The sequence below is a fragment of the Amblyraja radiata genome, chromosome 17 (assembly GCF_010909765.2).
Source record: "Amblyraja radiata isolate CabotCenter1 chromosome 17, sAmbRad1.1.pri, whole genome shotgun sequence".
Lineage (NCBI taxonomy): Eukaryota > Metazoa > Chordata > Chondrichthyes > Rajiformes > Rajidae > Amblyraja > Amblyraja radiata.
Window position 1 is genome coordinate 43,459,101 of NC_045972.1, and position 23,824 is coordinate 43,482,924.

The 23,824-nt window shown below is 46.4% G+C and overlaps 1 protein-coding gene across 1 annotated transcript in view; it reads left to right on the forward strand.

Moving 5' to 3' along the window:
* Nucleotides 1-10,977: 10,977 nt before the first annotated feature.
* The window catches only part of LOC116982838 (AKT interacting protein), a 32,284-nt gene continuing 19,437 nt past the window's right edge, over nucleotides 10,978-23,824 (forward strand). The window contains exon 1 of the mRNA XM_033036329.1: nucleotides 10,978-11,112. The gene's annotated coding sequence lies outside the window, so the exon portion shown is untranslated. The remainder of the gene's footprint in view (nucleotides 11,113-23,824) is intronic.

The window sequence follows — 23,824 nt, forward strand, 5'->3', positions numbered from 1 at the left end:
GTGCCGAAAGCCATCTCCCCTTGTCTTCAACGCTGACATTGCGGAGCGATGGTCGACTTTTGTGATGGACTACACTCACTACGTCAATATTGCGCACCGGAACGACCCGGCCGCGGTCAAAGCATCACTGCTGCTCAACCTGGCCGGTCCCGACACAATGAAGAGAGCTCAAGCCTTTGTCTATGAACCAGCGGTCCTGGATGACAACGACCAGCCGGTCGAGCCAGCTGAATCGGCCGACGACCCGGTATGTCTTTTGTGCAAGTTCACCGAGATATGCGACCTGCCCTCCAACCGTATACTGGAGCGGGCCAGGTTCTTCTCACGCAAGCAACAGCCGGATGAACCTGTTGAATGCTTCATCGCCGACCTGCGGCACCTTGCCCAGCGGTGCCGATTTGAAACCATGCGCGACCAGCTCACCAGAGACATTCTCGTCACTGGCATGATCGATCAGAAGCTGCGTGCCGACCTGCTGCAACGGCCTGACCTAACCCTGACTCAGGCAATGCATGCGTGCCGCATTGCCGAAGTGGTCACCCCTCCTCATGGACAGAGGGGGTCTGACAACCGAGCCATAAATCTAACTGGTGTTGCTGGACAACGACGGATGAAGGACAACTTTCGCCCTCCACCGCGGCCCGTTCGTACACCCCGGGACCCGAGATCTCAAAAGTGTCCAAACTGCAATTACGTGCACTCCACAGAATCACAGTGCCCAGCCCTTGGGAAGACCTGCAATTTCTGCGGGAGAAGAAACCATTTTGCAGCTGCCTGCCGGTCCCGTGGGAAAGTGCCCTCAGCTCCCAGACAACTCCTCAACAACCTTCTGCAAGTTGATAGCGAGATGGATTCTCAGCCCTCTGTTGACGCTGCCCCCGACTCTGATCTCAGCTATTCCACGGGAGATGTAAGTATTTACACTCTCCTCCACAGCCGATCTCGCCTCCCCGATCCTTCTGTGAACATAACTGTAAACAATAAGTCCTTCTCTGCTAAACTTGACACGGGGGCAAAAGTGAACGTAATGTCAACAAAGCTGTTCCACCAGATAAGGAATAATGAGCTGCTGATTGCAGACCGCTCTGTTTTGCGTGCCTAGGGGGGAGAGGAACTAACACCTGTGGGGAGGGCAACTTTCCACTGCGTGCTGCAGAAATCTTCCCAGGACCTGTCTTTCTTCATTCTGGACAGTGACTGTGTGACGTTGCTGAGCAACCAGGCCTGCCAGGATCTTGGTCTGGTGTCGTTTGACCCTACGGTTCACGAGGTGCAAGCTGTGATGGATCCACTATCTGAGTACCCAGACCTGTTTGACGACAAGTTGGGGAAGCTGCCGTTGGTGTACAAGATCGTGACTGACCCATCTGTGGTGCCTGTGATCCGTCCACCCCATAGGGTGTCGTTCGCAATGAAGGGCAAGGTGGAGAGTATGCTGAAAGACATGGTCAACATGGGAGTGCTGGAGGCTGTCAGCGATCCAACCGAATGGGTCTCCACCATGGTCGCCACGTTGAAGAAAGGAAAAAATGAGATACGGGTATGCATCAACCCCAAGGACTTGAATATGGCGATTAAACGGCCCCACTACCCCATGAGGACTGTCGAAGATGTTGCCGCCCAGGTGGGACAGGCCACTGTGTTCTCCGTCCTCGATGCCAGAAGTTCGTTTTGGCAGATACCCCTGGACAAACGCTCCACGGACCTGACCACGTTCAGCACGCCCTTCGGCAGGTTTAAGTTTTTACGGATGCCGTTCGGCATCAACTCTGCCAGCGAGGTATTTCAGCGTTCAATGGAACAATTATTTGCAGGTCTGCCCTGCGCGATTATTGTGGACGACATTCTGGTCTATGGGAGGGATGTGGCCGAACATGACCACAACCTCCGGCGGATTTTGGACCGTGCTCGGCAGATAAATTTGAAGCTCAATCGGTCAAAGTGCAAGTTCCGGGTGCCTGAGGTCACATATGTCGGCCACATTTTCACGGCCCAAGGGTTGAAGCCAGACCCGCAAAAGACCAGCGCCATCTCAGAGCTGCCCGCCCCGACAGACGTTGTCAGTCTGCAGCGTTTCCTGGGTATGGTAAATTACCTGGGGAAGTTTATCCCCGACCTCAGCGAGTTGAGCGCACCCCTGAGACAGCTCACAAAGAAGGACATTGCCTGGGCATGGTTTCCACACCACCAGCAGGCGTTTGACCTGCTAAAGACGAGGCTGGTCAGCACACCTACCCTGAAGTTCTTTGATCTACTGCGTCCGATCGTGGTCACTTGCGACGCCTCTCGATTTGGTCTGGGTGCTGCCTGCCTGCAACCCCACGCTGATGACTCGCTGCTGCCCATCTCCTATGCCTCTAGGACCATGACGGACACAGAGCAGCGCTATGCTCAGATAGAGAAGGAGCTGCTGGCGGTGGTTTTCGCGTGTTCGAAGTTTAAGGACTTCTTATTTGGCACCAGGTTCACCGTTGAGACGGATCACCAGCCACTGGTAACGATACTTAACAAACCAATACACTGCGCTCCTGCCAGGCTCCAGCGGATGATGCTGCAGCTACAGCGCTTTGACTTTAAAATCATATATAAGAGGGGCACCGAGATGCATGTGGCTGATGCACTGTCCCGGGCCCCCCGGGCCTCCTGCGACCAACACCCCTTCGAGCAGTCGGACTTACAGGTACTGAACGTTAACTTCGTCCCTTCTCAGCAGCTGCAGTGCTTGGTTGAACATACCGCTAACGACCCCGACCTGCAGCAGCTTGCTGCTGTCATCAAGCGCGGGTGGCCCACCAAACGGAATTCGTTGCCTGCCAGCGTCCACCCCTATTTTTTGGTCCGCGATGAGTTAGTCCTCCGTGACGGCATTATTATCAAAGGACACAAAGTTGTCATCCCGGCCTCGCTGCATAGCTTGTATTTTGATGCCGCCCACATGGGTCATCCCGGGGCAGATGCCACTATCTCACATGCCCAGGAACAGTACTACTGGCCGGCCATGGCTAAATACATCCAGGCCAGGGTGGATTCCTGTCCGGACTGTCACTCGCTTGCCCCGCATCAGCAAAGACAGCCACTTTTGCAGCAGCCTGCCCCTGACATGCCCTGGTCTTCTCTGGCTGCCGATATTTTCGACTGGCGTGGGAGGCAATACCTTGTGCTAGTAGACTCTTACTCGAATTGGTTCGAGGTGGACCTCCTCCCTGCCATCACCTCCGAGATGGTGATCAGCAAGCTTCGCCGCCACTTTGCCACGTTTGGTTCCCCTGTCCGGCTGCAGACAGACAACGGTCGCCAGTTCACCAGCGCCGAGTTTCGAGCGTTTGCTACAAAGTGGAACTTTAATCATTTCACTAGCAGCCCGGAGTACCCGCAGAGCAATGGTCTGGCTGAACGGGCGGTCCGCAGTGCTAAGCACCTGCTTGAACAAACCCGCCTCTCGAATGGGGATTTCTACCAGGGTCTCCTGAACCTTCGGAACATTTCCAGAGACAGTACCATGGGATCCCCTGCCCAGCGACTCATGTCCCGTGTTGTCCGCCCTCCGATGCCTATTGCCCAGCAGTCCCTGATGCCCAAAGTCCTGCAGCCTGCTGATGTCCAGAAACGTATTGCCCAGAAGCACGAGATCCAGCGCCGATCGCATGATAAATCCTGCCGCCCTCTTTCGCCACTGATGCCTGGACAGGTCGTCCGTTTGCAGACGCCCACCGGCTACTCCCGACTTGCCACCGTCGTCGGGTTTGACAGCGCGCCACGGTCCTACCTCGTGGATTTCGAAGGGACTGTATACCGACGCAGCCGCCAGCACCTGTTGGCGGTTAACGAGCCCAAACCACCTACTGCGATTCCGTATACCCCTCCATCGCGTGTCGAGCCTTCCTCCACTAACGTACCATCTGCTCCCTGCATGCCACGGTCGGTCCTTTTGCCTCGGGTAGCCCCCCCTGCTCCTCCCGGTTTTGCTCCCCAGGCTCTGTTGTCCCCTGCAAGGTCTTCTCTCTCTCCAACTTCAGCTCGTTCTACCCCTTCATTCTCACCTGGCTCACCTGTGCCTCTCCGTTCCCCCTTCAAGCTGGGTTCCCCACCCATCTTCTCTCCCCCTCCTGTTTCTGTTCCTGTCCCTCCTCCTATTCTTTCGGGTGGGGAGGGTGAAGGTGCTGTGCGCACTCGCTCGGGTCAGATTGTAAAACCTCCGGCTCGCTACGGAGAGTTTGCTTAGCTTTGCAGGTACTGTATAATAAACCTGCCACTGTAGTAACTTGTTTGAATTGTAAGGGGAAGGATGTAGATGGGTTATGCATGCAACCTATAATGTAGTTACCTCATCACCACTAACCACGCCCCATCATATTAGTATAACTGTAGTATCCTCCCTTTGTTCCTCCCACTAGGTTCCAGTACGCCTGAAGGCTGGATGCAGTCAGTGCTGGGACGTGTGTGCCACGTGCTGTATTAAACTCACAGTAAAGCTTACAGTGTGTCAGTAATCACTCCTTTACAGTTACTTCCCCGGACTGGACGACAGCTCTCGTGATGAGTGGATCGTCTGACCCTTTTCCGTTGAAGACGGTGCCATCAGCGATACTGACGTGGCTGCGAAGGTTGCCGAATTCGTGAAGATGCGCAGCTCAAGAGTGATTTCATGGAACAAGAGCTCACCACGTTTTGGCTGAAAGTGAAGGACTGCCCTGTTCTTTCGAACAGGGCTCTGACCCTATTGGCCCAGACCCCCTCAACCTATCGCTGTGAGGCTGGATTCTCAACCATGGTAACTCTGAAAATGAAGGCACGCAATAGGCTTGTGATCAATGCTGACATGAGGTGCTGCCTGTCAAGCATTCGTCCTCATTTTGATTGCCTGATGGCTGCGAAGCAATTTCAGCCATCCCATTGCCTGAGTATTAGCAGACATGTTTTAATAAATCGGGCTGATTTTTTTCAATTTTTGTTTCGGGGGTCACGGTACTGACCAAGAATGTCTGATAGGATCGTGGGGCCAAAAAGGTTAAGAACCACTGTTCTAAATCTTCCAAATCTGGTCTGAACCCAACCAGGTGGGGAAGATCAATGAAGGCAGCACAACCCAGAAATTGCTTTAAATGGTTTATAAAATCAGATCAAATACCACAAAATAATACAATAATAACCAATAATATGACATACATTACATGAAAGGTAACTACAAAATATTGTGAAAGTAGTATTTCGTTTACATCAAGCTCAATATAAGGGCGGCACAGAGGCGCAATGGTGGAGTTATTGCCTTACAGCTTCAGAGTCCAGACTATGTGTTCTGTCTGTACAGAGTTTGAGTTGAATTTAATAGTCTGGTGACCCTGTGAGTTTTCACCGGGAGCTCCAGTTTCCTCCCACACTCCAATTACATACAGGTTTGTAGGTTAATTGACTTTGGTATGTTGTCAAATTGTCCTTAGTGTGTGTAGGTTAGTGTTAGTTCTTTATCTGAGTAATCTGTGGACGTCTAGAATACAAACTATTCTCATTGTAAGATACATTGAGGGACACTTCACTTCTAACTCACTACCATTTTGTTCAGTAAAGATTCCTTCAAAGCAGAGAGAAACTTTGACTATGCCTTTATTAAAAGTAAATCATGGTGCAGGAGTGAGTAGGGTGATGGAGGATGAAAAGGAGGGTATACTTAGTATGAAGTGACTGTGAAGACTTTAGCTGTAGGAGATAGAGTGGAGTGTGACATGTGAATGTAGTTTCACTTGGAGAGAAGGTTATAAGTGATAGAACTTTAGAAATGCAGACTAATGCACAATAGGAGTTAGAATTATGATTTAATTTCCTTGGTCAGGTCATTGAACTGCTAAATGAGCACGCATCTATAAGTATCTCTTTTTCATAATAAATTATAGTTTCTCCAGGAATACATTATCGGTTAATTTAATCAGGAGCATAAGGAAGGCCACACACTATTTCTGGCTTAGTTGGATAGCAAAAAAGGAAAAATTAGTAGCCCTGAGGCACAATGCATTAATTCACTACAACCACAAGTATGATTTTTTTACAATAAATCGTGATTGAAAAAAGTATTGGCAGGTGTATCAAACTATAATATTTATGAAGATGTGATAGTTGAACACAGCTGAGATGTAATTTTTATTCAATGTCTGCTTTGTCCACGGGTATTTTACAAATATGACATTCATATAATGCAAGGTAGACAAAAATGCTGGAGAAACTCAGCGGATGAGGCTGCATCAATGGAGCGAAGGAAATGGGCGACGTTTTGGGTCGAGACCCTTCTTGAGACTGACTTTATGATCAACATTACTAACAACCATCCTTTATAAAAAATCCAGATTACCGAGTAGGATTACAAACTCAGATTATAGATTGTTAATGAAGCAGGTAAATGACTAAACCACATTGAAGTGATTGTTAAAGAGGCAGTAAGTACATGTGCAATAGAAGGTAGCCAAGGTGCAGACTCAAGAAAATGATATTGCAGATGATTATCTGGGCATGAGACTAGACCAGGGGTGTGGAACCTTTTCAGGTCGGAATGCCGCAATAAATTAGCTGTAATGTAATAAGGCCGCATCCAAGAAACTTAAATTAGATATTTCAAAATGTACATTATTTTGTTAAAATATAGGATAGGTTACTTTGATCACAGTCACATAGATGACCTTGATGAAGTCATTTCAGCACTGGAGCAGAGCCAAATATTTAATTGGAGGTGTTGAAATAAACTCTTAGAAATTGGATTTCAACTCTTTTTGATGTACTAAAACATCATTGGGTTTTTCTCCTGTAAAGATTCTTCGAAACAAGATCAGTATGATTCCCGACTGCACCTCATTCAATTCAGTGCAGCAGTAATCAAAGGATAATAACCCTTAAAGACATAATCTTAAAACAAGCACACAACACTCACATTATGGCTGTCATGAAGGGGAAAGGCAGGGAACCCCCATGATTTTTATCACAGGACATGGAATTCTTCATCAGAGTTGCAAAGTCTGGTCAAGGATAGTCTGAGGGACATAAAAAAGGTAGATAGTTCAGCACTGCTCTCTGGTTGTGGTAGGATGATTGTTCTGCGTGTGGACTTCATAAGTTATAGGAGTAGAATTAGGCCACTCGGCCCCGTCGAGTCCACTCCGCCATTCAATCATGGCTGATCTCTGCCTCCTAAACCCATTTTCCTGCCTTCGCCCCATAACCCTTGACACCCGTAATGATCAAGAATCTGTCGATCCCTACCTTAAAAATATCCGACTTGGACTCCACAGCCCTCTGTGGCAATGAGTTCCACATATTAACCACCCTCTGACTAGATCACCTAAGATGGTGCCTACCTGCGGTGACATTTTGCGAACGGCACAACGAAAAATAGTAAAATACAGTATTTTTGAACTCACCTGCACCAGAGAATCCACAGAAATTAACGCTGTAAGTAGCGAGCTGCTAATGCATTTAAATGCATTAGCGTTACTGAGAACTCCCGACGTTAGCGACTGTAAGTGAATCGCCGATCAGAGGGGAATCCTCAACCTCGCAGAGGAGCGCAGGTACGGCAAGAACCTTACCTGCAAACACCGGGGAGGCCTTCATGGAGTCCTGAATCGAAGCCGTCAGGCAGGATCCCCCAGCAGCAATGGAGCTGGAGGTGCCGACTGTAAGGGAATCCCCGATCTCAGGGGATTCCCCGACCTCGTGGAGACCCGTACTCTACCTTTAAACACCGAGGATGGCTCCATGGAGTACGGAAACGTGGCCGTCGGGCAGGACTACAAGTAAGACTGAAGCGGAGGGGACTTCGGCCCCCTCTCCCTGCTATCCTACTGGCCAACGTACAATCACTTGAAAACAAAGTGGAGGACTTAATACTCGTTACAGACTTCATAAATAAATGTGTGGAGGACTGCATCCCAACAAAAACCATCCAAGTGTTTCCCAATCAGAAGCCTTGGATGAACTATGAGATCCGCACTCTTCTAAAGTCCAGGGCATTCATGTCTGAAGATACTGAAGACTACAAGAAGACCAGATACGACCTTAATAAGGCCATCAAAAAGGCCAAAAGGGACTTCTGCTCCAAGCTGGAGGATGAGACTGATGTTCGGCAGCTGTGGCGGGGCCTGAATACAATCACTTCCTACAAGGCGAAATCAGGAGGCAGCACACATGTCAGCGAAACATCACTCCCTGGTGAGCTCAATGCGTTTTACGCACGCTTTGATAGGGAGAACACTGGTGTGCCTTCTCGAGCCCCCATTCGCTGTGATGGTATTTCGGTCACAGAGGTCGACGTCAGAAAATCCTTCAGAGGGGTGAACCCTCGGAAAGTGCCTGGTCCTGATGGCATACCCAGTCGTGTTCTAAAAACCTGTGCGGACCAACTGGCTGGAGTTTTTACGGACATTTTCAACCTCTCACTTCTGAGGTCTGAGGTTCCCACCTGCTTTAAAAGGGCATCAATTATACCGGTGCCCAAGAAGAGCAAGGTGACGTGCCTCAACGATTATCGACCAATGGCACTAACGTCGGTGGTGATGAAGTGCTTTGAGAGGTTGATCATGGCGCAAATCAACTCCTACCTCGACAAAAACCTGGACCCACTGCAGTTCGCTTACCGCCACAACAGATCAACGGTGGATGCGATCTCGCTGGCTCTCCACTCCGCTCTGGACCACTTGGACAACAAAAACTCATATGTCAGGCTGTTATTCATTGACTACAGCTCGGCATTTAACACAATCATCCCCTCCAAGCTGGTTCCAAACTCTCAGAACTGGATTATCTCTGCAATTGGATCCTCGACTTCCTCATTCACAGACCACAGTCTGTTCGTATTGGTGGAAATGTGTCCACAAGGCTGCGTGCTCAGCCCCCTGCTCTACTCACTCTATACTCATGACTGCATAGCCGGTTATAGTGCGAACTCCATCATCAAGTTTGCTGATGATACCACTGTTGTGGGACGTATCACTGATGGAGATGTGTCAGAGTATAGAAGGGAGATCGACCGTTTGACAAAATGGTGCCAGCACAATAACTTGGCTCTCAACACCAGCAAAACCAAGGAACTGATTGTGGACTTTGGAAGGGGTAGGATGGGGACCCACAGTCCTGTTTATATTAACGGGTCGATGGTGGAGAGGGTCAAGAGCTTCAAATTCCTGGTCCGAGAATACATAAAGAAAGCTCATCCACGCCTCTACTTCCTGAGAAGATTACGGAGTCGGTATGTCAAGGAGGACTCTCTCGAACTTCTACAGGTGCACAGTAGAGAGCATGCTGACCGGTTGCATCGTGGCTTGGTTCGGCAACTTGAGCGCCCATGAGCGGAAAATACTGCAAAAAGTTGTCAACACTGCCCAGTCCATCATCGGCTCTGACCTCCCTACCATCGAGGGGATCCATCGCAGTCGCTGCCTCAAAAAGGCTGCCAGCATCATCAAGGATCCACACCATCCTGGCCAGTCACTCATCTCTCCACTGCCTTCAGGTAGAAGGTACAGGAGCCTGAAATCTGCAACATCCAGGTTCAGAAATAGCTGCTTCCCCACAGCCATCAGGCTATTAAACTCAACTCAAACAAAACTAAACGGGGAGACTAAGCGTAGGTTGGGCGATCGTTTCGCCGAACACCTCCGCTCAGTCCACAATAACCAACCTGACCTCCCGGTGGCTCAGCACTTCAACTCCCCCTCCCATTCCCAATCCGACCTCTCTGTCCTGGGTCTCCTCCATTGCCAGAGTGAGCAACAGCGGAAATTGGAGGAACAGCACCTCATATTCCGTCTGGGGACCTTGCGTCCGGATGGCATTAACATTGAATTCTCCCAATTTTGCTAGTCCTCAACCCTCTAGCTGTCTCCTCCCACCCTCCCATCCGCCCGCCTTCGGGCTCCTCCTCCTCCCCTTTTCCTTCCTTCCCCCCCCCCCCATCAGTCTGAAGTAGGGTTTCGGCCCTAAACGTCGCCTATTTCCTTCGCTCCATAGATGCTGCTGCACCCGCTGAGTTTCTCCAGCAATTTTGTGTACCTTCAAACAAAACTCTGATCATTAATAGCCCATTGCACTTTATCTGTTTATTTATGTGTATATATATTGATTGGTATATGTCACTGATCTGTTCTGTTCTGTATTTAATTATGCCTACTATATTCTGTGTTGAAGCAAAGCAAGAATTTCATTGTCCTATCTGGGTCACATGACAATAAACTCTCTTGAATTTTAAAGAAGCTCCTCCTCACCTCACCACCTTTCTAAAAGAGAGCCCTTTTAATTCCGAGTTTACGACCTCTGGTCCTAGACTCTCCCATCCTTTCTGTATCTGTATCTTGACGTACAGTCACCATCACTGGTTGTCGCATATTCCACATTCACACTTGTATGAAGGAACTGCAGTTGCTGGTTTAAATCGCAGGCAGACGCAAAATGCTGGAGGAACACAACGGGCAGCATCTCTGGAGAGAGAACGTCGCCCATTCATTCATCACTTCTCTCCAGAGACGCTGCTGCCTGTCCCGCTGAGTTACTCAGTTCAGTTTTATTTGCCATATGTAGGTTAACACAGGGTCAAAGGTACAATGAAGAAATGTATTTGACAAGACAACGGGTCACCTCAGCAAAGATATTGCAGCAGTTTGCATACTCCAGCATTTCACTCTATCTATGTCTTTCATTATTTTATTTTACTTGTCTTTTGATGATGTGGGGCCCCGGTGTTGTGGTGGTGTTGTTTTCTCCCCCCTCAGGTGGAGCAGCTGTCGGTGGCGGGCGGAATGGCGGGCGGCAACCGCCGCTTTGTTGACTGAGAATCAAAGATGGCGGCCGTGACAACAGGCGGGTCACGTGGGGGCGGGAAGGGGGGGGACGGCGCAGGGCAGCCCCGCCCACGTGACACCCCGATTGACAGCCCCCCGCGGCCTATAGGAGGACGCCGCTGCCTCGCAAGGGAATGCGGACGGTGCCGACCAGCCAATCGGAAGGAGTGAGGGCGGGACATCCTGCGCGGGGCGGAACTTCCGCCGCGGGGAGGGACGTCGGCCGCGGCTGTGTTTTAATGGGCATCGGCGAGCGCTGGAGGATGCGGGCGAGTCGGCGGTGTGAGCGGTTCACAGGGTAAGATTGCGGTCGCCGCTCTCTGAGGAGATGGGGGATGCGAGTTGTCGGTGTTGGCAGGAGCCGTTGCCGCCGGTGTCCGCGTCCCTCTGCCCGCCCGCCTCAGGCGGCGGTTCGCGGCAGCTGCCGTCGGGGTGATGGCCCGCGGTCCGTCTTGACTGATAGCCGCGGCGGCCAATCCGCCTGCCCGGCGCCGGTGACGCGCGCGCCCTCCCGGCCAATGGGGCTCGCGGAGGGCGGGGCTGAGGGTTGGTCTCAGGTGCAGGGGCCACAGAGATGGAGGATGGGTACAGGGGCCCCAGAGATGGGGGATGGGTACAGGGGCCACAGAGATGGGGGATGGGTGCAGGGGTCCCAGAGATGGGGATGGGTACAGGGGCCCCAGAGATGGGGATGGGTGCAGGGCCACAGAGATGGGGATGGGTGCAGGGCCACAGAGATGGGATGGGTGCAGGGCCCCCAGAGATGGGGATGGGTGCAGGGCCACAGAGATGGAGGGATGGGTACAGGGGCCCCAGAGATGGGGATGGGTGCCGGGCCACAGAGATGGGGATGGGTGCAGGGCCACAGAGATGGGGATGGGTGCAGGGCCACAGAGATGGGGGACTGGTGATGGGGCCCCAGCGATGGGGATGGGTACAGGGGCCCCAGAGATGGGAGGATGGGTACAGGGGCACCAGAGATGGGGGGATGGGTACAGGGGCCCCAGAGATGGGGATGGGTGCAGGGCCACAGAGATGGGGATGGGTGCAGGGCCACAGAGATGGGGGACTGGTGATGGGGCCCCAGCGATGGGGATGGGTACAGGGGCCCCAGCGATGGGGATGGGTACAGGGGCCCCAGAGATGGGGGGGGGGGTGGGTACAGGGGCCACAGAGATGTGGATGGGTGCAGGGCCACAGAGATGGGGATGGGTGCAGGGCCACAGAGATGGGGATGGGTGCAGGGCCACAGAGATGGGGGACTGGTGATGGGGCCACAGAGATGGGGATGGGTGCAGGGCCACAGAGATGGGGGACTGGTGATGGGGCCCCAGCGATGGGGATGGGTACAGGGGCCCCAGAGATGGAGGACTGGTACAGGGGCCCCAGAGATGGGGGACTGTTGATGGGGGTCGGGTGATGGGGCCACAGAGATGGAGGACAGGTGCTGGGGCCACAGAGATGGGGATGGGTACAGGGGCCCCAGAGATGGGGACGGGTGCTGGGGTCACAGATATGGGGGATGGGTGCTGAGGCCCCAAAGATGGGGATGGGTGCAGGGTCACATGCCATAGACTCATAGTCATAGAGTCATGGCCCGAGATGAGGACTGGTCTCATAGGCATAGAGTCATGGCCTGAGATGAGGAATGGCCTCATGGGCAGAGAGTTATTGCCAGAGATGGGAATAGGTGCATGGGCCACATATCATGTAGCCATAGAGTCATGGTCTGAGATGGGACAAGAGCATGGGCCACATGTCATATAGTCATGACCAGATATGGGGACAGGTTCACTGGCCATTTGACCCTTCGAGCCAGCACCGCCATTCATTGTGATCATGGCTGATTGTCCCCAATCAATAACCTGTGCCTGCCTTCTCTCCATATCCCTTGATTCCACTAGCCCCTCGAGCTCTATCTAACTCTCTTAAATCCATCCAGTGATTTGGCTTCTACTGCCCTCTGGCAGGGAATTCCACAAATTCACAACTCTCTGGGTGGAAAAGTTTCTTCTCACCTCAGTCTTAAATGGCCTCCCCTTTATTCTAAGACTGCGGCTCCTGGTTCTGGACTCGCCCAACATTGGGAACATTTTTCCTGCATCTATCTTGTCCAGTCCTTTTATAAGTTTCTATAAGATCCACCACCTCATCCTTCTAAACTCCAGTGAATACAAGCCTAGACTTTTCAATCTTTCCTCATATGACAGTCCCGCCATTCCAGGGATCAATCTCGTGAACTTACGTTGCACTGCCTCAATCACAAGGATGTCCTTCCTCAAATTAGGAGACCAAAACTGTACACAATACTCTCATATGAAAAGATACATAGAATAAATTAATGAAAGATTTGCAAAAGGACAAATTAAAGCAAGCAGTGATGATCAAGGAAAGGTGACCACAATGGTCTGTTGTTGCCTGTGGAGAAGTTGAGAATGAGTGATAGAAACAGTGAAACTCAGCAGGATGATAATGAAAAAGTATGATGACTAGGGTGGGGGAGGGACTATATGACCCTTGATATCAGTGAAGAAGGGTGTCGACCTGAAATGGCACCCATTCCTTCTCTCCAGAGATGCTGCCTGACCTGTTGAGTTACTCCAGCATTTTGTGTCATGCATTGTGGATAATGGTTCTTCGGCCCAACTTATCCACACCGACCAACATGCCCCATCTACACTAGTTCCACCTACCTGTGTATGGCCGATATACCTCTTAAACCTGTCCTATCTGTGCACCTGTCTAAATGTTTCTTAAATGTTGTGATACAACCTGCCTCAACTACCTCCTCATTCTGGACACTCACCACCCTTTGCATTAAAAAAAATTACACCTCGGGTTTATGTTAAAACAAGATATCAGAGGTTATGGGATAAAGGCAGGACAATGGGGTTGAGGGAGAAAGATAGATGAGCCATGATTGAACATGAATCTATTGAACTTATGAATCTATCTCCTCCCCCCCCCCCCCCCTTCACCTTAAAGCAATGTCTCTGGTTCTCGATTTTCCCCTACTTTGGGCAAGAGATTTTGTTTACCTGATCTATTCCTCTCATGATTTTATGCACCTCTAAGATCACCCATCTCGGACCTTCCCTGGCTTCCTCAGCCAGCAGCCTGACGTGCTTGTGTCTGACCATCCTGATTGTGCCTTTTAAAGCAGGAACCTCCTACCTATATTACTCTGCATTTGCCTGGCACTTACTTGTGGCTTGAGAACGACCATAGAGGTTAGAAGTGAGTACCCTCTATGCAATACCTATCCTACGCTTGTTCAGAGCCTTGATCAAATAAATGTTAACACCAAGGATCAGGAGGAAGTGAAAGAAGTCGAGCTGCTGGCATCGGTTTCTTTAATATTTAAGGTCTCCTCACTCACAATTGACATTTTCAGGAAAATGTTATAAATGATATCTGTGGTCATAAGTCATTGGAACTGAACCTATTTCAGTCTTATTCTATCTTCCTGTGTGCAAAAGCTTATAGATGAGACCTCCAGAGTCACCCCTCCCCCCCAAATTGGTGGGGGGGAGGAGTGAAACTACTCTTCTGACCTTTTGTATCTGAACAATTTGGGTTATAGCAAGGAATCTAGTTAATCTATATGTTGCACATGTAGTTTCAAATAAATAATGCAACATGGATTAGTGATGAGTACCTCATTGTGTATGTTTCCCTTTTGTGATTCCAGGAAATAAATAAGATATTAATTAAAGTGATGAGTAAATTGCAGCAATGTTCAGTGTGATTGCCCTTCTATCTGGTAGTTATTTTTATAGTTGCTAACATGCATTAATATAGTATAAAGTTAAATTGTATAATAATGACAGATGAGAATTTAGATGGCATGATTAACAAGTTTACAGCTGACATCAAAATTGTTCGTATAGTTACAACCAAGATTATAGGACAGATAAGGCCGGGTCTTTTTCCTTGATGTGAAAGAGTCAAGAGTGTTTTATTGTCACGTCCTGCATGGGGCAATGAAATTCTTACTTGCTGCAGCATAACAGAATATGTGAATATGTAAACATAGTACATAATGGGGGAAGAGAGAGAAAATAAATAAAAAGTTAAATAAATTACAAATATAATGCAATAATAATATAGTCTTTTGCAGCTCAGAGCTTATTCGTTGTTGTGTTTAATAGCCTGATGGCTGTAGGGAAGAAGCTGTTCCTGAACCTGGACGTTACAGTTTTCAGGCTCCTGTACCTTCTTCCTGATGGCAATGGTGAAATGAGTGTGTGGCCAGGATGGTGTAGGTCTTTGATGATTTGAGGCAGCGACTGCGAAAGGTCCCTTCGACGGTGGGAAGGTCAAAGCCGGTGATGGACGGGGCAATGGTCACAACTTTTTGTAGTCTTTTTCGCTCCTGGACGTTCAAGTTGCCGAACCAGGCCACGATGCAACCAGTCAGAATGCTCTCCACCATGCACCTGTAGAAGTTAAGGAGAATCCTCTTCGACATGCCGAATCTCCGTAGTCTTTCAGGAAGTGGAGTCGCTGATGTGCCTTCTTTATAATTGCACGGTGTGCTGGGTCCAGGAAAGATCTTCAGAGATATGCACGCCCAGGAATTTGAAGTTATTGACCATCTTCACCATCGTCCCATTGATGTGAATAGGATTGTGGGTCCTCATCCTTCCCCTACCAAAGTCCACAATCAGTACCTTGGTCTTACTGACGTTGAGAGCCAGGTTATTGTGCTGGCACCATTTGGTCAGTCGGTCAATCTCACTTCGAAGCCGAGTGGACATAGAATCATAGCGCTCTACGGCATGGAGATAGGCTTTTCATCCGAACCCATTCATATACATGGCTTACTGAGCTCGTTCCACTTGCCAGCACCTGACCCATATGTCTCTAAACCCCTCCTATCCATGTACCTGTCCAAGTTCATTTTAAATGTCATAAGTGGATTTGCCTCTACCACTTTCTCGGTCGGCTCCTTCCACATACATAAACAGTTGCCCCTTGCGTCCCTTTCAAATAATTCCCCGCTCACCTTAAATCTAGATATTTTAGTTTTAGACTCGACTATCCTAGGGAAAGACTGGGGCTATTCACATTAGCTATGCTTCTCATGATTTTATAAACCTCTAAGGTCATCCCTCAGCCTCCTACACCCAAGGTAAAGAAGATCTAGCTTCTCTTTTATAATTCAAACCCTCCAGACATGGTAACATCCTTCTTATTTTTTAGGTACTCTTTCAAGTTTAATAACATTCTTCCTATTTATCAGAGTGACCAGAACTGTACATAGTATTCCAAATGTGGCCTTATCTGAAACAGCTGTAACATGACATCAAACAAATACATTTGTGAGGTAAGAGGGTGGAATTTTCGAAATAATTTTTAGTTGCATGGTTGCTCTGAACTTCAGACTTCAAATTGCCATGCAATCAAGATGTTTTCTTATAATGTAGTCACCATTATGATAAAGTAATGTGAGAATATATTTATGAAGTTCTAGCCACATTATCCGCTTTTGACTGAGGGGTACTTATTATTCAAGATGCTGGGAAAATTCTCCTCCTCAATAGCACCAGTATTCTTTCTGTCAACTAGGTCTCACCTAGGGGATGATATAGTGAATATGGGACACTTTATTCTGGCCTTCCTTTTGTATAAACTTCTGATTCTGAATTGTAACACTTCCAGATTACACAAATAAATCCAATGACTGTTAGCAATGTGGAAAAGATGAATACAAAAACTATCCTTGTTAACTTCTACGTTGCAAACTTATTTCAATCATCCGAGCACAAAGATATAAAGATGCTGTTTTACTTAGTTCTGATTTATTTGTCCATCTTCTGTTCCAGTACACCGAGGTTTGCTTTTATACTTGCAGAGTTTGTGAAGCCAACTTTAGCTAGGAATTTAAGGGATTTTTGGCTTTGTTATAGTTCTAGCTCTGAGCCAGTTTGACAGGTAATCAAGACTGAATTGTTAAAATAGCTTCATTATCTGAATGGAATCTACTGGAAAATTGAGTTTTGCCACTCTCAGTCTGTGTTAGACGTGGACAGTCTATGTCTTGGGCCTACTCTAATCTCGAGTGCAATGGGATAACATGGGCAAGCAGAAGACCTTGGGCAGCTTGGTGATGAGGTAACGTTCATGATGGGGCTTTGTAACCTGCTTTATTAAACAGAAGGATGCAATTGATTTTAATAAATGTGGATTTTTTAATATTTACATTTTTGTGAATGGTTAATTGAAACTATCATATAAATTTGAAAGCACAAACTTGAATAATACACTGTTGCAGTTATCCACCACATGAATAATTTTTAAAAATGGCAAAGGGGATTTGAGTATAGGAGTAAAGAGGTCCTTCTGCAGTTGTATAGGGCCCTAGTGAGAACACATCTGCAGTATTGTGTGCAGTTTTGGTCTCCTAATTTGTGGAAGGACATCCTTGCTATTGAGGCAGTGCAGTGTAGGTTCACGAGGTTAATCCCCAGGATGGCAGGACTGTCATATGAGGAAAGATTGTGAAGAGAGGGCTTGTATTCACTGGAATTTAGGATGAAAGGGGATCTTATAAAACCATATAAAATTATGAAAGGACTGGACAAGCTAGATGCAACAAAAATGTTCCCAATGTTGGCGGAGTCCAGAACCAGGGGCCATATTCTAAGAAGAAAGAGAAGGCCATTTAAAACTGAGATGAGAAAAAACCTTTTCACCCAGAGAGTTGTGAATTTGTGGAATTCTCTGCCACAGAAGGCAGTGGAGGCCAATTCACTGGATGCATTTTAAAGAGAGTTAGAGCTCTTGGGGCTAGCAAAATCAAGGGGTATGGGGAGAAGGCATGCATGGGTTACTGATTGTGGATGATCAGCCATGATCACAATGAATGGCGGTGCTGGCTCGAAGGGTCGAATGGCCTCCTCCTGCACCTGTTTTCCATGTTTCTATCTCTTGGAATGGAAAGTATGCCACATGACGAGAGCAACTATTCAATGGGTGTTGTTACTAAGTAGGATTGTTACTACTTGCTACTAAGTGGAAGATTCAAATTTTGCTGATGATTAATTTGCTCTTGGTGACGAATCCATGCAAAGCATGATTGCATCGATTATTAATGTACAGCAATAATAACTGCATTCAAAATTCAATTTGCATTTTAAGCATGGAAGTTTAAATGCTCATTGGCATGAAAGTGGTAGGAGACTTGTTTTTACCTAGGCCACAGCTAACAATGGCCTGTTTCCTTGTTCATTTACATATCTTTCATTGAACTGTTTTATATCTCTCTACATCGTCTATATCTCTTGTTTCCCTTTCCCCTGACTCTGTCTGAAGATGGGGCCCAATCTGAAATGTCACCTATTCCTTTTCTCCAGGGATGCTGCTTGACCCGCTGAGCCTAGCTTTTTGTGTCTATCTTCAGTTTAAGCCAGCATCTGCAGGTCCTCCTTGCACTTAATTAATTTGTTTTGTGCAAAATCAGATTTCAAAAGGAAAACTTTTGAATTTGCAAGTTTCTGATTTTACAAGTTTCAGAAGGATATTGAGTTGTGTATTTATCACTTTATTTGGTGTTCACAAATGAGAAGCTCCTTTAGCGTAATTATTTTAAAAGGCACCAAAAATCACTAAGTAAATGTATTATTGCATTGTTTCTTCAGTTTACTTGAACTTTGCAAAACATAATTTCCAGTAAAGTTTGGAATTGAAAATGAACTTAAACGGTTTTAACTAATTTAAAATAATATTATTAAAATGGGAAGCATAGAATATAGTGTTGCAATTAATTGCTACGAGCATGTTGATAATCAAGTCGAGATAGAATACTGGGAACTTTGCACCTGGTCAGAAATAGTTTGGAATGTTATGTCACTTTTGGTTTAATACAATTTAAATCTGATTCAGATACAATGCTGAATGACTGTAATGAAAGTTGCATTGCTCACATGCCATTATACTAATATCTTCCGCAGGTGGGTCTTTAGTAGCTTTGGGATGTCAGTTAAGTTGGAACGTGGAGTTTAAAAGAGTACTACAATTTCCTCTTCACATCTGCAATCGTTCACCCAACCTAACTTCCATGTAGGAAGGAACTGCAGTTGGTGGTTTAAAACGAAAATGGAAAGATAGATCACTGAAGAAGTGTCTCGACCCAAAACATCACCCTTCTCCCCAGAGGTGCTGCCTGACCCACTGAGTTACTCCAGCATTTTGTGTCTAACTTCTGCCTTTTCTTTTCGTTTAACTCTTCAACTGTAGAAAATTTGCACTTTTTTTATTGGATTTGCAATCTTCAGTTAAAATGTCAATTAACTTTCTCAGACATGAGATTTTCCCGCGGATTTTGAAATTTGGTAAGGCTTCGCCGGCGTGGCCCAATCGTCGCGAGGCACTGCCGCTGCCTCACTGTTGTGACGCCCCACTTCACGCCTCTGTGGTGCCGGGCTTCAGCCCCAGCCGCGGGCGCTGACGGCCGCTTCGTCCGACCCGGGCTTCCATCCACGAGGCCCCGGCCGGGGTTCTACGCGGCGATCCGGGAGGCATCGAGACAGCGACGCCTCGATAAAGCCCTTTGGCCGCGTTCCCAGTCCACAGCCGCGGCCTGTCAGGATGCCTTCTGGCCGCACGGGCCGTCGGGAAGCCTTCTCGCTGCACAATACAATGTATTATTGCATTTCCAACTTGGACTCGCCATTGAGTCAGCAATTAGCATTCCTTAATAGTCACTGACTTTGCAAATTCTGGCAATCAGAAAATGTCCAGTAAACAAAGGAAGATAAAAGATTATTCGCTTATTTCTTTTTTTAAATAATTTGATGATGGATATTTTTAAAAAATGAAAATTTTAATTTTGGGAACTTATTTTCAAATAATGTCAAGAGTGACAATTTACAATTACATCAATCTAATTAACCTACAAACCTGAAGGTACACAAAAATGCTGGAGAAACTCAGCGGGTGCAGTAGCATCTATGGAGCGAAGGAAATAGGCAACGTTTCGGGCCGAACATTTCAGTCTGAAGAAGGGTTTTGGCCTGAAACGTTGCCTATTTCCTTCGTTCCATAGATGCTGCTGCACCCGCTGAGTTTCTCCAGCATTTTTGTGTACCGTCCATTGTACTTAATTTGACTGAGTAGCTATGTAGCACAATATGATCATCTTTGAAGTAGTTGGATCATCATTTTCTTCCTAATTGTTAAGAGTTGGATTTGAAATTCATGCAGCATTTAAATACAATGGTAAAGGATACTTGTCTCTAATTAGAGTAAACGAGCAAGGAACAGGTATCATGTTACGTGTATGTGTAGGTGTAATATAAAATATTTTTAATATGACTTAAGTGTAAACCAGCAAGTTGGTGTCAATTTAAGGTATGATTATCACAAGTTTTCTGTGTAAATTAGTAAACAATTAGTAAATACAATTTTTTTTATTGTACCTTAAAATAACACATTTTACTTGCTTAAGTAAAATGTGTTATTTTAAGGTACAATAAAAAAAATTACAGTGTAAATTAAGGGTAAACGGGCAAGAAAATGGTGTCATTTCAAGGTACAATGATCAAAACATTTCTGGACCCCATCTCTCTTTCTCTTTCTCTATTTTTTTCCTGTCTCATGTCTGCTTTCTCTTCAGTTTAAAGCCTGAAATCTTGCTAGTCCTAACATGGCCATTTCATTTCTTGAATGCAGGTACCACCAGACTCGGGAACAGCTTATTCCCCTCTGTTATCACACCACTGAACGGTCCTCCTGTAAGCTAGGGTGCAGTCCTGATCTTCCAACCTACCATATCGTGGACATTTTCTCTGAAACTGTAATGCTATCATGCTGTAAACCCACATTTTACTCTCTTCCTACCCACAAATCCAGTGCATTAATTCCATTAAAGTTAGACACAAAATTCTGGAGACAGTCAGCGGGACAGGTTGGTAGCATCTCTGGAAAGAAGGAATGGGTGAAGTTTTGGGTTGAGTCACTTATTCAGACCATTAACCAACATTTGCAGTTCCTTCCTCGGGTGTTTCACAGAGGAAGAGGACTTAACTTTCTGGTGCCTTTCCCCACAGTGGAAATTTTTGATTCTGCTGTGGGGGGACGTTTGTGTTGAATTCTATAATGTGTTGTGTCCATTTTCTTTATTTTTTTTAACCTTTTTCTATGGTTTGTATGGAAACTTTTTATCTATTTTATGTAAAGCACTTTGGTGTCAATGCGTGTTGACTTAAAACGTGCTATATAAATAAAACTTACTTCCTATGCATTAATTCCATTAATGTAGAAAGATTTCTTTTCTTGTGCTTTTCATTAATAAACTGCACTGGGCCTCCTTTAACTATACAGTATTATGTTACAAAAGTGAAATAATCTGTCTTCCCACTCAAAATTTGGTGTCAATGCCAGAAGATAAATTAAATTAGAAACTCTCTCAATTTTGTATGAAAGATGTTTTGCTTTTCCATGATCTTCAGAGATTGGGATGTGCCTTCATTCTTCCTCGGATCTGACAAAGCCATTATTTAATGTGCTAAACTATTATATTTTACTTGTCTTGATATATTGGATATTACAAGATACTCCGATTATAATTTGGGAACCCGCGGTAACAGTGAACATTATCCAGTCTTATAAATAATTTAAAATCTCTGAATACTGTAATGTTGAAGCGAGAGATCAAATTTCAGGTATAGTCCCTTTCAGGTGAGTTCACTTCTGTTTTTTAGTTGGGTGTGTCCAGAATGAGTTGCTGGTGGCTTAGGTTTGAGTGTGTATTTTGCGTGACTGTTATGTTCATGCCTGCAGCTGCTTTCTGAGTCATGCATTTGAAATACTGAGGGTTGTATGTTTTTTCCAAACGATGCTTGCAGTCCTATAAGTTGAATGTAGCTAATACTCAGTGGTATTTAAAAGGGTTCTCATTTCTGTTCACTGAATAATTGCCACACTTGCAATTTTAACTAACTTGATTCCTGAATGAAAAGACAAAAGTGCTGGATTAACCCAGCCAGTCAGGCAGTTTCTCCAGAGAAGGGTCGGGACCCTTCTTCAGATGCTCCAGCATTTCCCTTTTTATTGTAAACCAGCAACTGCAGTTCCTTGTATCTTGTTAAGGGGTTGGACAGGCTAGATGCAGGAAGATTGTTCCCGATGTTGGGGAAGTCCAGAACAAGGGGTCACAGTTTAAGGATAAGGGGGAAATCTTTTAGGACCGAGATGAGGAAAACATTTTTCACACAGAGAGTGGTGAATCTCTGGAATGTTCTGCCACAGAAGGTAGTTGAGGCCAGTTCATTGGCTATATTTAAGAGGGAGTTAGATGTGGCCCTCGTGGCTAAAGGGATCAGGGGGTATGGAGAGAAGGCAGGTACAGGATACTGAGTTGGATGATCAGCCATGATCATATTGAATGGCGGTGCAGGCTCAAAGGGCCGAATGGCCTACTCCTGCACCTATTTTCTATGCTTCTATGTTTCCCGAATGATTGTTTAGAATTCCTGAATGGTTAGTGCTTGAAGTTGTTTGTCACAGCTAAACGTTCTAGCTTTACACTTTGGGGGAAAATCGGTCACTCCCGTGCAGAAGTAATTATGATATGTAATTATGGCTAGTACAGAGATTAAATTATACTATAACAAGACATGCAGTACAATCAATACAATACAATCCGTGTTATTCGTCACATTGCACAAAAAGTGCAAGTGAAATGAATTTGTCAGCAGTGGTACAATGATAAAGAACACACAATACACAAAAAGAATTTAACAGTACTGGAGTAACTCAGTGGCTCAGGCAACATATCTGGGGGACATGGATAAATGACATTAAATGCTAGCATTTATTTCAAGAGGTAGAATACAAAAACAGGGATGTAATGCAGAAGCTGGATACGGCGGTGGTCTGGCTGCATTTGGAGTATTGTGAGCAATTTTGGGCATCCATCTGAGGAAGGATGTGCTGGCTTTGTAGAGGGTCTGGAGGAGGTTTACAAGAATGATGCCAGGAATGACTATTAACGTATGACGAACATTTGACGGCACTAGGCCTTTACTCGCTGTAGTTTAGAAGGATGAGGGGGAGGCCTCATTGAATATGGATAGTGAAAGCCTTGGATAGAGTGGATGTGGAGAGCATGTTTCCACTAGTGGGAGAGTCTAGGGCTAGAGGTTATAGCCTCAGAATTAAAAGGACTTTCCTTTAGGAAGGAGATGAGGAGGAATTTATTTAGTCAGAGGGTGGTGAATCTGGAATTATTAGCCACAGAAGGCTGTGGAGTCCAAGACAATGGATATTTTTAAGGCGGGGATAAATAAATTCTTGATTAATACGGTGTCGGGGGTTATGGGGAGAAGGCAGGAGAATGGGGTTGGGAGGGAGGGGTGGATCAGCCATGGTTGAATGACGGAGTAGACTTGATGGGCCGAATTACCTAATTATGCTCCTATCACTTATGACCTTAAGGCCACCAATGATGTTTCGGGTTGGATTCTCTTCTTCAGTGTGAAAGGTCTTGACCTGAATTGTTGCCTATCCATGTTTCCCAAATATGCTGCCTGACCTGAGTTTCTCCAGCACTTTTGACTTTTCTTTTGTAAACCAGCATCTGCAATTCCTTGTTTCTATTCTTAAATGATGCTATGGTTCTTAAATCAAGCAGAGAATACTGGACAACAATCTTTCATTGTACATTTGCAGTATGAAAAAAAGCGAATTGACCAGAACCATTAATTCTGTTCTATTTACTCAGTCGCTGCTTGACCTGCTGAGTATCTTCAGCTTTTTTTCGGTTTCTTATTTCAGATTTTCAGCACCTACAATTTATTTTTTTAATTTACTGCATCTCGGGGTAAATGCCTGTCTTGCTTTCAGAATGTATTGAGACAAAGCAAATGAATCCCTAGAAGTAAGGATTTATTTACGTGATAGAATAGTTGAGACTTGCTGCAAACTTATTCATGAAATTGCGTGTTAGTCACTCCAATTTTTGCTACCCAATACGATCGCAACACCAACATACCAGTATTTTGCAT